This window comes from Hakea prostrata, chromosome 10 (genome assembly GCF_041222555.1).
Source record: "Hakea prostrata isolate BN-2017 chromosome 10, UWA_Hpros_2, whole genome shotgun sequence".
Classification (NCBI taxonomy): Eukaryota; Viridiplantae; Streptophyta; class Magnoliopsida; order Proteales; family Proteaceae; genus Hakea; species Hakea prostrata.
This window is the reverse complement of record NC_142609.1, coordinates 5238343-5252207: the sequence shown is the minus strand read 5'-3', so window position 1 is coordinate 5252207 and position 13865 is coordinate 5238343. Positions and strand designations below refer to the sequence as shown.

At 35.8% G+C, this 13865-nt stretch overlaps 1 pseudogene; it reads left to right on the top strand.

The window, feature by feature from the left end:
- The first annotated feature begins 3647 nt into the window (after positions 1–3647).
- On the top strand, positions 3648–4380 carry LOC149001654 (LOB domain-containing protein 4 pseudogene; annotated as a pseudogene).
- The last annotated feature ends 9485 nt before the right edge of the window (positions 4381–13865 follow it).

Below are 13865 nucleotides of genomic sequence, written 5' to 3'. Positions count from 1 at the left end.
AAAATTAACATGTTTTCCTAACTTGGGGGACTTGGATGTTGCTGTTATTTTTATTTCAAAGGTCCATATATTAGTTGCTTTTTGTTTCTCTCACAGTTGTCGTTGTTATTATTATTCTCTATGCATGATCCTCCCCACCCCTTGTCCAGTTGTGTTGTGCTGGTTATTTTTTTTTTGGATTCAAGTAGGGGGTGTAAATGGACCAGATTCGGATCAGATAGTGGTAATACCATATATGCATCCTATTATATTTTGACGGATTCGGATAATATCCTATCGGTTTTCAGACGGATTTAGTTGGATTCAGAGTAGTTATTTTCTTAAGTAGATTCTTCTAAATGGACATGAATACAGATTGAACATAAGTTTTCGACTTCTTTTTACATCTTTACCATTTTATTTGTGAAGACTAGGTTTGAAATTTAAGAATTTAGCAACTTTGGTAGTTATTTTAGTAGAAAATCTAGAAAAAATAGAGTCACATATCACGGGTAGAAATTTTATAAAAATAAGAAAAATAAATCTAAATAAATAACTTAATGGGATAATAATCGATAAGAAAGGAATAATACCATATCCGCATCTTATTAGTAATCAGACGGATTCAGATACCCCTAAACAGATGCAGATGCGAATTCGAAAGCGGATTTTGGTTATCCATTTACACCCCTAGATTCAAGTCTTCTATCTAATTGATTGGAGAAGCTTTCCATCCATAAGGTTGCATTTGATTGTCAAGAAAAGGAAAGAAAAGTAAAATTATCTTGTTTGCATAGATTATGGGTCTTTTTTATATCAATTATCATTCTCATTTTCTGACATTTTTTTTATTTTTTTTATTTTTTATTTTTTTAATGTACTTGAGAGTTGAGATCCAATCTTATTTTTATTTAAAAGAATAAAATAACACCCAAAATCCAAATTATGGACTCTGGTTCAAAAATTCTCACTCTGTTCATTTCTCCTTTTTTCTCACTCCCAAGCCCTAGGTATGCATCCTCAATCCTCATTATCATTTGTTATCAAATTTTCAATTTCATATGCTGTACTTATTTTACGTTCCATAATTTAATTATGACAAAAGTTATCAAATCAATTTTCATTTTTGACAAAAAAAATGAGTTATTGGGTTGGATTTGGCCTTCATTTTGTATGATTGAACTTGAATGTACCACCGCACCCAAATGAATTATCTCTAGGGTGCGTATGGTAACGGGCAAAGAAGCATTGTTTTTGCCATTTTTTGGTTCTTACAACAAAAAGAACTCCAAATTTTTTTTGGTAAAATATATGGGTTATCCTTTTGTTTTCAGAAGAAAAAAAAAAACAGTCCAATTTTTATATTTGAGAAAGCTTTTTGCTAAACAATTTTAATTTGTTTCGTCATTCTCAAACACAAAAGATATGTCAAAATACGTCAAAGAGGGGACACCAAGTAAACTTCATTCACTTACAACTTCTAACCCCTTTATGCTTTTATAAGAGTTATTTTATTATTATTATTATTTAAAGTCTTCATCATCTCAAGTGTTCTTAATAAAACTTCTACCAAACAGTCAAAATTGTACCTGAACTATCCTTTTTTTCCCAAAATCCTCATTGTTGGAGGAGACTCTTAAAACGCACACTAAAATACTATGGTATTACTTTCTTTGGTGAATTCGGTGCTACTTTCATTACCATTTCAAACATTTTTTTCGTGGGCTTCTAAACCAGCCACCGCATCGACTTGATGATGACAAAAAAAACAAAATGTAAGCCAATTTCTTAGTTACAGCCTTACAGGGCGCACCAAATGCTTTGAGTAAAACTGACAGTGACTTCAACAATCCTTATAAGCGCTAGGGCCACGAAAAACTATTTAAATGACGGAAAGAGTTGCAAATTCGAAGACGCATTTGGAAGCCCTACAAGGCTACAACTACAGAGGGCTTCTCTTCTATTCCAGCCTCTATCATTAACGTTCTTCTAGCATTATGCGAAAGGAGCGCTAAAATCAAACATTCTTTAGTATCTTTTTCCTCTGCATGGTAAGTTTCTTTGTACGTACGAGTTATTATTGTTGTTGTTATTTTCCATACATCATCACCCCCACCTCCTTGTCCAGTTGTGTTGTCTTGTCAAGGAGTCGAATCTTATATTTAGTTGACAGGACAAGCTCTACGTCCAGTTTTTTTTTTCTTCTTCTTTTGTTAATTGAATCCATCCATGTTGTCAAGAAAAGAAAAAGAAAAAAAAAATCCTGTTTGCATGCATAGATTTTTTTTTTTTTTTTTTTTTTGGTAAATGCATGCATAGATTATATCATGAAAAGAAAAGTGACTAAAGTTCCTTAATTCCTTCGGCAGAAATGTCTCTGGATGATAGCTGATGATTTAGTAAATATGATTGAAAATTAGCTATTACCTAAGTTATCGAATCAAGCTCTATACTCTGGTACAATTACAAATATATTAATTCTGCCAACCCTCGTTAGTGTTGAAATTTGAATTTTAACTAATAATCTTCTCCCTAATGCACACCTGACATATGAAAGAAAATTTTTTTTTCTTGGGCTATCAAACGCATCCGTTTCATTGGATTTTCTTGATCTCCAGGTCCTCTCTCTCTCAAAATACATTGAGGAAAAAGAAAAAAAAAAGAGATAAATAATATTCATTTTTTCGTTTGAAAAAGAAGAATTATATATATGTATATATTTTTGAGATAAGGGTATTTAATGAAATACCATCAGCCATCAATGTAGATGGCTCCTTTTTTAAGGAAAGAAAACTTGCTGGGTTGGTAGTATTGCTTGTGATTGGCAGGAAAAAATGATCTTTAGCTTTAGAAGTGGTTTTGCAGCCCATGATGTTGTAATCCTGGAAGCACTAGTTATGCGCAAAGCTTTACAAGGGGCAAAAGACTTTAATTTGTCCTCTGTAGCCATGGAAAGTGACAACCAAGCACTCATCTCTGTCCTGCATAAAAATCTATCAGAGATCTCTTGGAAGATATTTTCTATTATTTATTCGACGGCCGGGTGATTAATACTTTTAAAAATATTTCCATCACTCATGTGCTTAGGAAGCTAACTTAGTTGCTAACGCTTTGGCCAAAGAAGGAGCAGTGTCCCAGGAAACGTTCTTACATGTTTAGACCCCCCCCTTCATATGTTAGACGATTAATGTTGTTTGATCTTTTCTCCTTAGGTTGTAATCGTGGTTTTTCTTTTTAATAAAGTATTCCGTTTGAAAAAAAAAAAGAAAAGAAACATCAAACTCACAATCTCTTCACTAGGAGGTATTGATCTCACCAACTGACCCACCCTACGATGGTAAATAATATCCACTTATACTCTTTTACATCACTCTTTAATGCAAAAGTCTTTATAAAATTGTCAATGTAGGATTGCTAGAGTGGTAAGATCCATATTTCTCAGTGGAGAGGTCATGGGTTCAACCCAGATAACAAAGCTCCCTCCAAAAGATGTAATCGAGATACGCGCAAGCTGGCCGGATAAACGATTAAAAAAAAAATTTTAAATCTTTATAAAATTAAGCAAATCCGCCTTTGACTGCTGTGTTCATCAAATGATCTACAAACGCGTTTCTTTCTCTCTCCCCCTTTGTCTCTATAAATAGACTATCATATGTCTCCATTCGACAATGTGCACTGAAATGAAGCCTTCATCACTTGGTGCAATTATTTCATCATCTCAATCATCTGTGGCTTCTACTAGTCGTCCTCATGATCAAGGTGACCTTCCTTCGCCGCAGCTCATCAGACCTTGTGGCGCCTGCAAAACTCTCCGTCGACGTTGCGTCCCAAGATGTGTTCTAGCACCTTATTTTCCCCCAGACCAACCCTTCAAGTTCTTGGTTGTTCATAGAGTCTTTGGAGCCAGCAATATCTCCAAATTCTTGCAGGTACCACTTAATTGCTAGGCAATTAATCTTGTTGCCGGTTTCATTTACTACTTGGGTTGTTTATGAAATAGGTGTCCTTGTGTGATTAATACAGGAACTACCTGAGAGCCAACGAGCCGATGCAGTGGAAAGTTTTGTCTATGAAGCGGTGGCGAGGATTAAAGATCCAGTGCATGGATGTGCAGGTGAAGTTTGCCAATTGCAGAAGCTTGTGGAACAGCTTCAGATACAGTTGGCCACTGTAGAAGCTCAACTTCTCAATACAGCATTCTACCAAAAACAGAGATTCTCATGTGACCACAACTCATTGATACGTAAGGAGATGGAAGCTGAAGCTCAACAATCAATGCTTCTGCAACAACCCCTACTACTGAATGAGGGTTTAACATTAGGCACACCAAGCAACTTCCAGACTTATGAGTGCTTCTCATCTGACAGCTCAATATTCTTTCCTTCTAATGCAGCAGATTAGTTCCTGAGAGATTATATATTTCTGTTTCTCATATGTTGGGGTTATGATCTTCGAGAATGCCAAAAAATATAATGCATTCTGAAACAAATGTAGGGATGGCGCACGTTTGGTTTTTCAAAGTGAAACTTTAACTATGATATCATAATATAAAATCATGAACTCAAAAGTATATGGCAACATCTTATTTTTTATTTTTTTTTTGGTTTAGGGTTTAGGGTATATGGCAAAATCATGAACTCCCCACATGAACTCAAGAACAAAAAAAAAATCTTCATTTTTTTTTCGTAAACCCTTATTTTTGAATCCATTGAATAATAAATAAAAAAAAAAGACAAAATCTTGTGAGGGGAAGACTGTTGTAGAAGCAGAGTCCGAAAGAGTAGTTTTTCCATGAAACCTTTTCCAAGTTTGTATTTGACCTCCCAGCTTTTTCATATTTGTCACATCAAAAACATGGCGCCTCATAACCACATATATCAGGTGGCTATTGGCTAGGTCACGGGGGCACCTTGCTTGCATTTTTCCATATGGTCCATATGTTGTCACATGGCAAGCCATGTTAGCATTGTTGATCAACTTTTAATTTGAGGGATGGTCAGCATTTTGATTCTTCCTTTTAGATTACTTAAGTAATAGTGTTCAAATTCTTCCTTTCGGATTACTTAATTAGCAGTGTTCAAATATTATGTGACAATACTTCCAAGTGTACCTTGGCCTTGAGATGACTTAATTTATAATGTTGAAATATTATGTGACAATACTTCCAAGTGTGCTTGAGACAATTTTAAGTAAAGCTTAACTTAGAAGACACTTAATTTCTTTTTACTATAAGAGGAAAAAAAGATAAAAAGAATGCTTCCATTCTTGGTTTTATAGGCCCAAGGGATGGGATTTTTTTTTTTTTTTTTTGTTGGTGGGGGAGGTGGAAAGGGGGAAAGTAGGAGGTTCAAATCTGTTGTAAATAAAAGAGAGAAATGAGATCAAGATTCACTTGTAGACAAGATGATTAAGTTGAGGTGTGTCAATAAACACTTTCTTACAACTATAGACGCCCCTAGTAGTGCTTCCGGGTTGAATGTGAATTGGCTGCCAAGATAGAATAGCCTTTAATTAGAGCCTCCTATAGTTAATGAACGCTTCACCTACTATTAACTCCTTAGAGTTCTTCAAGGCAGTACTCAAACCGTAACATGGAAAGCAACAATGATAGTAGCTAGGAATAGAGAGAGAGAGAGAGAGAGAGAGAGAGAGAGAGGGAGAGAGAGAGAGATCCAACTACGAATCCTAAGAAAGGCCCTTTATTTATAAAGGAATGAAACCTCTTGATGGAGGGTGCACCTCTTGGTGGAAGGATATACCTCTTGGTGCAAGAGATGAGTCTTCCCTAGGAGAAACTTTTTGGCTTGAAGAAACACCTATTAACCCCAAAGAGACACCTTTCTTAGCTAAGAACACCAAAAGTACCTATTGGTCTCAAAGAGACACCACCTTACTTGGGTTGAACCCAATGGATATGGATCCTAAATGGATTAGTCTATTCACAATATCCAATTAGCTAAATGGATCAACCTATTATAACTATGCATATCTTTGATAAATGGATGTGCTAATCATAGAGTCAAATTAAGCCATGCAACATCATTATCAACCAACCAAAATTGTAATTTTTTTAAAACTTAAATTTTCTTTCAAAACCAAGAAAATATATGTAACGCCCCAATCTCCATGTAAGGAGAAAGTCGTCATTGATCAAGGATCGACGTTACTTAGGTAGTGAACCAAAATACGCTAAGAGAGTTTCCACAGACAATGTGAATAATAAAATCCACCAAAACTACAGATGATCGCAGCGGAAAATATTCAAATATAAATCAAAATGCTTCCATGAATTGTCTCATAATTTTAATGAAATCCAAGTAAATGTCTAGAATCCAAGATTTACAACTAATACGAAATTTCAATATTTATCTATCCTAAGAGATGTAGTAGACATGATCTTGATCTTCATCCTCCGAATATCCATCATCCCTCTGATCAAGTCCATCATCTCTAGAAGTAAGGGGTAAGTTTCGGGAAGAAACTTAGCAAGTACAACCTAACACATATCAACAGTTTCCTTTCTTTTTATATTTAATATTTAATTAAATAGAATCTTATACAAATAAAATTAACTAACATGTATAAATGAGAAAATAAAGTCATGACATGCCCAATGATATGAATAAGACTCAATGATGCCAAAAAGATAGAAATAAATCACACCCTCACTAATCTAGGGTCGATAGGATGTCCCATGCCGTTACATGGCATGCGCGCGTTACACAGCCCAACATCCATCTACCCTAACCCAAATGTTTCCAAACTCAATGTATGTTCCATGCCGTTACATGGCCTGCGCACGTTACACAGCCTTAACATACATTCTCATCCAAAAACACAACTACCATCTCTCATGCATACATGGTCTAAGGTAGATCGGATGTCCCATGCCGTTGCATGGCTTGCGCGCGTTACACATCCTTAACATACATTCTCATCCAAAACATCTACTGACTCAACATCACACATAATGCTAATATGACCATAACATGTCTTGATGAATCATATGCAAACAATGCAAGATCATATGAAAATGATGAATTTTGGATATAGTCCATTATAAGATCAATGCATAATACAATAATAAATAACCCATAAAACACAAATATAAAGATACATTCATGCTTATAGAAAAGATTAATAAATTCAAGGGAGAGATTAGTTATTGATAGATCATAATAATTTCATAAAATACAATCTAAAAGAATACATATTTATATACTCAAAGACAAGATACTAATAAATCAAGATAGACAAAATCTAAAACGTATTCATACTCAAAATCAAATTATTAAATCAAAGAAATAAATCATATACCAATAAACTATGTAAATCAAACATCATATAAAACTCATTAATAATTAAGATAAGTTATAAATTCAATAAAAGATTCAATCACTAAGAAGTCACGTAAAACTATAAATTAGATCATAGAAAAAGAAGACAATAACATATTGAAAGTGTGAAGATTTTACTTACTGTGGAAAAATCAAAAAAAGAATATCACCCTTCAATAGAGGGCCTTCAAAGCTCTAAATTATCTTCTTATTTTCTCTGCACCCTTGTCTTTCTTTTCTATTCTTGCTTAACCAATATAGGCTCTCAATTCTCTTCTTTAATAACCAATATAGGCTCTCAATTCTTTTCTTTAATATACCACATTCTCATCATCTTTCTTCTCTCCCCTCAATATTCCTCAATATTGTCTCTTCCTAAACTACACCTAAATCCTCGTTTCTTTCACCATCAATTTCTCTCTCCTCTCAATATTCCCTCCTCTTACCATCCATTTCTCTCTCCACCTAAATCCTCCTAAACTCCACGTTTAAACCATCAATTTCGCTCTCCTCTCAATATTCCCTCTCTCCTCTCAATATTCCCTCCTCTTACCATCCATTTCTCCTCTCAATATTCCCTCCTCTTACCATCCATTTCTCTCTCCTCTCAATATTCCCTCCTCTTTACCATCCATTTCTCTCCTCTCAATATTCCCTCTCTCCTCTCAATATTCCCTCCTCTTACCATCCATTTCTCCTCTCAATATTCCCTCCTCTTACCATCCATTTCTCTCTCCTCAATATTCCCTCCTCCTAACATCTAGGATTCCATCAACCATCTCTTCCTGAATTCCCACGTTTTCCTTATATTCCCATACTTAGTTTCTCTCAATATCGGATTCCTCTTTTTATTTGATTACATATTTTATCTCTCATGCAATATTTGATTTGTCTTTTATTCCCTATTGAAATCTCCAAGATTCTAAAGTAGATCCGGAAGGGGTTATAACAATATCAAAATGTATAATATAATTTATGTAGCTATGAAGCATTGAACCCCGGACCTCTTTCTTCATTCAAGGAGCTTGTTAACCGTCTAGCTAATTCTCAACCTATGATTGAATTTAGCAAATAAATCCTAGTAACTATGTTAATCCCATACTAGTTCGGCTTTTAACGGTAATTATTTGAATATCAATACAAAATGCCAAGACTACCCCTATGTTTTAGTTGCGGGTGTTACAATATAAGACCTTCTTGGTCTTACTGCTTTTACATATAAAAGGTCACCATTATGCCAAAATCACACCCACAAATTGTAAATTAAGATTTTTTTTAATAACCTAAATAGGATTTCGTTTCATAATTATATTCACTCTAAGCGTAAGTCTGATTATCAAAAAATAAGCACAAGTCTACTATAATAATAATAATAATAATAATAATAATAATAATAATATATAAAAGAAAGAAAGAAAACATTTCTTGTCAAAATGGCAAGACTTATTGAGTCACCCTTTAGCTTAGTCTAGGCCGGCCCCAAAATCCTAACCCTAATTTGGAGTTTAAGAACCTCAATTGAACTCCAACTCTATCTAGCCCAGCCCAGCCCGCGCCGGTCAACCTTGATCAGGCTGGGCTGGGTTCGTTTGATCCTTTTTTTTTTTTTTTTTTTTTTTTTTTTTTTTGCCTCCCATGCCTTAAAAATTTTGAGAAATCATGTTCTGTATTTTTCAATTTGGATTGTTCAATCACAATAAATAATAAAAGGAAGTGAAAAGAAATAAGAGGCATAATAAAGGTAATGAGTAATAACACAAGAATTCATACAAAGAAAAATAATAATAATAGTAGTAGTAGTAACATAAGAAGAAAAAATTAGAAACATCGTCGGGGTCAAATTGGGACCTAGTTGGACATGAGGCCTCAACCCTAGGGCAATTCAATCCTAATTGATGGCCTTATTCCCGACCTTTATCTGTCTTTAGAATTGGAAAACCCAACCTCAACCCTATTCAGGCTCAGGGCAGGTTTGTGCTATTAGGACGAAACTTACACCCTAGAGACAAGATCTTTTATCTATCAAGGTAGAGGACTATATTCCCCTTACACTCCCTCCACCCCACTTTAGTGACAAAAATACAGTTTACCCACTTCCAAATTACAACTTACCCACAGTTACTTGATTCTATTAAGTTATTAAATTTTGAATGTGAATGACCATAATGGCATTAGGGGTAGTAATGATCGATTTACCCTCCCATACCCAACCCTTATGTAACGAACCCCATGTTTCTAACCCAGAATCCATATTGCAGGTCCGATACCCAAAGGTCAAGCCGGAATAAGTTGTGGAATATCCGAATTAAAGTTCATGATCCATATCCTGAGTCCATGGATCTGGATCCTCTGAGTGGATTTTCAGTCAGAGTCAAGAGGTGTTTGAAGATGTCTAGATTGAAGGTAAGACCTCCCCTACATGTTGTTAGGGTTAGGTAAGACCTCATTCATTTCATATATGCATTGTTGATTATGTTGACATATGTATGTGTGTTATCCTTACTTAGTTCGTCAGAACTCATTCCTTTCTTTGTATGTTATATTATACTGTACAGATGGTAGCACGTCGGAAACCGAAGAGGTACCGCATGGGTGCAATATCACATATGAAGAAGATGTGGCACCGTCAGTGGGAAAAGGAGATGTGGTCCACGAAGCCTCCTGCTGATGCTTGGAGCGTGCTTATAGCACCCATTGATGGCCGAAGAATCCAGATTGTCAGACATTTTGAGATGTCCTTGGAGAATAACTGAAGAACTCCATATCTTGTTGTTTTAGAAGAGAAGACTATAGCTTTAGAAAAGTCTACCAGAAAGAAACTGATTTAGTTTATTTTATTGCTTCCGTTGAACTCGTTAATTCTTGAAACTTGATTACTTTCGTTTGATTCTTTTCTTTGATTCATTATTTGGAGTATTTGGACTCCTGGAATTCTTTTTGTTTAATTATTGAACTTGCTCTTGCTCTTGATTATTTATTTCATGCATTTATTATTATTGATGGTAAGACGTGGATCCTGTGACAAATCGCACCCACGGGTTGTCGGGCATAACCGAGATCAGCGGGTGGGGTGTGACACCTTAGGTGGGTGAAACCCTCACCCATTTTCTTCCTACACCTCGCTGGAAACCACCCACCACTGCTAGAAACCACCACACCCCCTCCCCTTGCAGGCAACCACTACCCCCACCTCTTGCCAGAAATCACCCATCATCGTCGCTTTTTGCCCTAAACCCTAATAACCACCACCTTCCCCCTCCCCCTGGTGTTCATGGTGGTTTCCAGCAGTAGTGGTTGGTTCAGTGAGGTGTAGAAAGGAGATGGGAGGACTGGGTATGGGAGGATAATTCAGTCATACACCCCCCCTCAGGGCATTGTGGTCATTTACATTAAAAATTTGAATGAATTGACAGAATCAAGTACCTCTGGGTAACTTGTAATTTTGAAGTGGGTAAACTATAATTTTTTGCACTAAAGTGGGATGCTTCAAGCTTCACCCCACTAAAGTGGGTCAACTAAAATATAAAAAATATTAAATAAAAAACCCGCTTATTTCAAAAATCCGTTAGAAGCTTTTTCTTCTCCTCGCCCCCCCCCTTTGAGTTACCATTATTGTTATTATTCTCCATGCATTATCACCCCCACCCCTTGTCTAGTTTTGTTGACTATTAATTTTTTTTCCTAGGTTGTCTTCTATCTAGTTGACTAGATAAGCTCTCCAACCATAAGGTTGTGTTTGATTCTAAAGAGAAAAAAGTAATAAAAAATATATATTTTTTTAAAATCTTGTTAGATTATATCATGAAAAGACAAAACAATTTGTCAAAGATTAACTTTGATCAGGTTTCCTTTTTAGGTAGATTTATCTTCAAATTGAAGTTAAGGGTAATAGTAAAAGTTATGATTGAGATGAGTTTTTTTTTTTTTTTTTGGCTAAAAGTTCATTTGTATTAAAGGCGGAAAAAAAAATTATAATCATACAATAATACACAAGTTGAGAGTAACTTGAAACTTTGGATTGATCGGATCCCATATTTGATGGAGGTGAGACCTCGGGAATTCGGGGTGCGGTCTTTCCTCTCAAGGGCGCAATTGGAGATCTTGTTAAAGAGAGAGGAGAAAAATCATATTCAGGTTGGTGGGGAATTCAAAAATGCCTGAGATCGACTCACTCCCATCTCCGATGCAGGCTGGGTCATATCGTTGGATTGTGATCCCATAATAGGAGTATAAACGACAATCCAGTCAGTTTTATTTCTCCTTGATTGGACAAGCAGACTTTCATTGCATGGATAAATTGTGAGATCTCGCGAGGAAGTCCTGGAAGTTGAATCAGGAGGTGATTTTACACTCTCTTGGGAAAGGGTTTATTGTATTTTAGTTCCATTACGAGGGAGATAAGACAGAGGTTTGTGGAACGTTGGCAAGCAAAACATTCATTTTCAGAAATGGCGCCCGGACTTTAATGTTCATTCTCCTCAACCGGTGGCCAAGCTCATTTGGGTTCGTTTACCGGAATTACCTCTTGAGTACTAGCATGACAAAGTTCTTCTTTCCATAGAAAAAACAGTAGGGAGATCTGTCTCGCTTGATAAAAGAACTTGCCAAGGTTCCTTAGGCCATTATACTAGAATTTTGGTCGAGTTGGAGTTTGATGCCACTCGTGTGGAAGAAGTTCATATCAAACGTCTTAAACCAGGTTCTAAGTGAGTTTTTAGTTTCTTACAAAAGGTTGTTTATGAGAATGGTGTTCAAAAGTCTTTTGTTTGCAAGCGGGAAGGTCATTGGGGGTCAGCATTGCAAGATGAACGCGAAGGCGGATGCTGTTCGAAGTTGTGAAGCAAGTCCAACTTTCAAAGGAGAAAACTTCAAATCCTATTGAGAATGGAAGTCAGATTGTGGAGGTGGGGGAGACAACACCTACCTCTCTCCAAATTCAAATTCATGGGACCCTTGAGGAAGCTAGTTGGTGATTCTCCTTTACCAATCAAATTTCAAATGTGAACCCCAAAAAAATCAAATTTGAATATTGTGTTCCCAATTCATGAGGAGGTTGTGTCGGATGAGGACTCTACAAGGTGTGAATAGCTTCAAATTCAAATTCGAAACCAAAAGTCGGTGGTTGACCATGAAGAAGTCTTGGTCCAAGTGGAATCTCACTCCCAATCGAACATAACTTAGGATTTGCAGAGAAAGCGGAAGTCCAATGGCTAAAAGATGGTGATAAAAACTCTACTTTTTTCCATCTGACAATTAAGATCGGAAGAGTGAAAAACTCACTTAGATCTCTCAAGTGGGAAGATGGTTCTTGGACAGCAAGGCAAACCCAACTAAAAGAACATGTTGCTGAATTTTTTGAGTCTTTTCACATATCGGAAGAGTATGTAGATCATCCTGACTTACTTGAGGTAATCCCCAACACTTAAGTTATTTCTGATTAGATGTTTCTAGAATCAATCCCTTTAGAGGATGAAACAAAAAGGGCTGTGGGGATTTAGATCCAGAAAGTTCTCCAGGACATGATGGCTTCCCTAGGAGTTTTTTTTAGAGAATATTGGGATGTAGTGAATCCTTGCTTTTGTTATCCTGTCTAAGCTTTTTTTTCAAAGAGGGAAGATCTCAAAAGGAGTCAACAATTGTTTTTTTTTTTTTTTTTTTTTACTCTCATATCCAAAGGGAGGGAAGCAATGACCTTAGACAAGTTTATACCTATATGTATGGAGAATTTTTCTGTAAAGTATTGTCAAAAATTATGACTTCCTAGCTGAGTACCTTGTTACCCCTACTTTTCTCTGAAGAACAAGATGCTTTTTAGAAAGGGAGATAATTTTTTAATATATTTTTGTCACCTCTTAACTATGCTTTTTAGAAAGGGAGATAATTTTGTAATATATTTTTGTCACTTCTTAACTATGCTTTTTAGAAAGGGAGATAATTTTTAAAAATATTTTTGTCACCTCTTAACTATCTAACATGCTATTTTCAATAGTTAGAGGGGGTGTAATGGGTTTGAAACTAGACATTAAGAAGGCGTATGACTCCTTATCTTGGAAGTTTTTGTTTGACGTTTTGTCACGTTTTGGATTTTTAATTCGTTGGCAAGGATGAATTTGTGAGTTCTTTATCTCTACTAAAAATTTTGTACTTGTTAATGGTGGTCTTGTGGGCTTCTTTGGGGTTGACCATGGACTTAGACAATGTGACCCAATCTCACCTCTTTTGGTTCTATTTGCGGAAGAAGTCATATGGTGGGTGTTCTTTGCCTGGTCCTAGAGGAGCAATTGTTCCTTCTCACTTACTGTATGATGACATCTTCATTTTTTGGAATGCATCACTGAAATATGTCAAAAATTTGTTGTTGTTTTTAGAAAAGTATCAAGTGTTTTCAGGTCAACATATTAGCCTGGACAAGAGTAAGTTGTTTCTAGGGAAGGTTCCTTCTGATAGGAAACAAAAAAAATAGTTGAAGTGTTGAAAATTCCTGTAGCAAAACTCCCTACTAGATATCTTGGTGTAGAGGTCTTCAAAGGTAGGGTATGAAAGTCATGA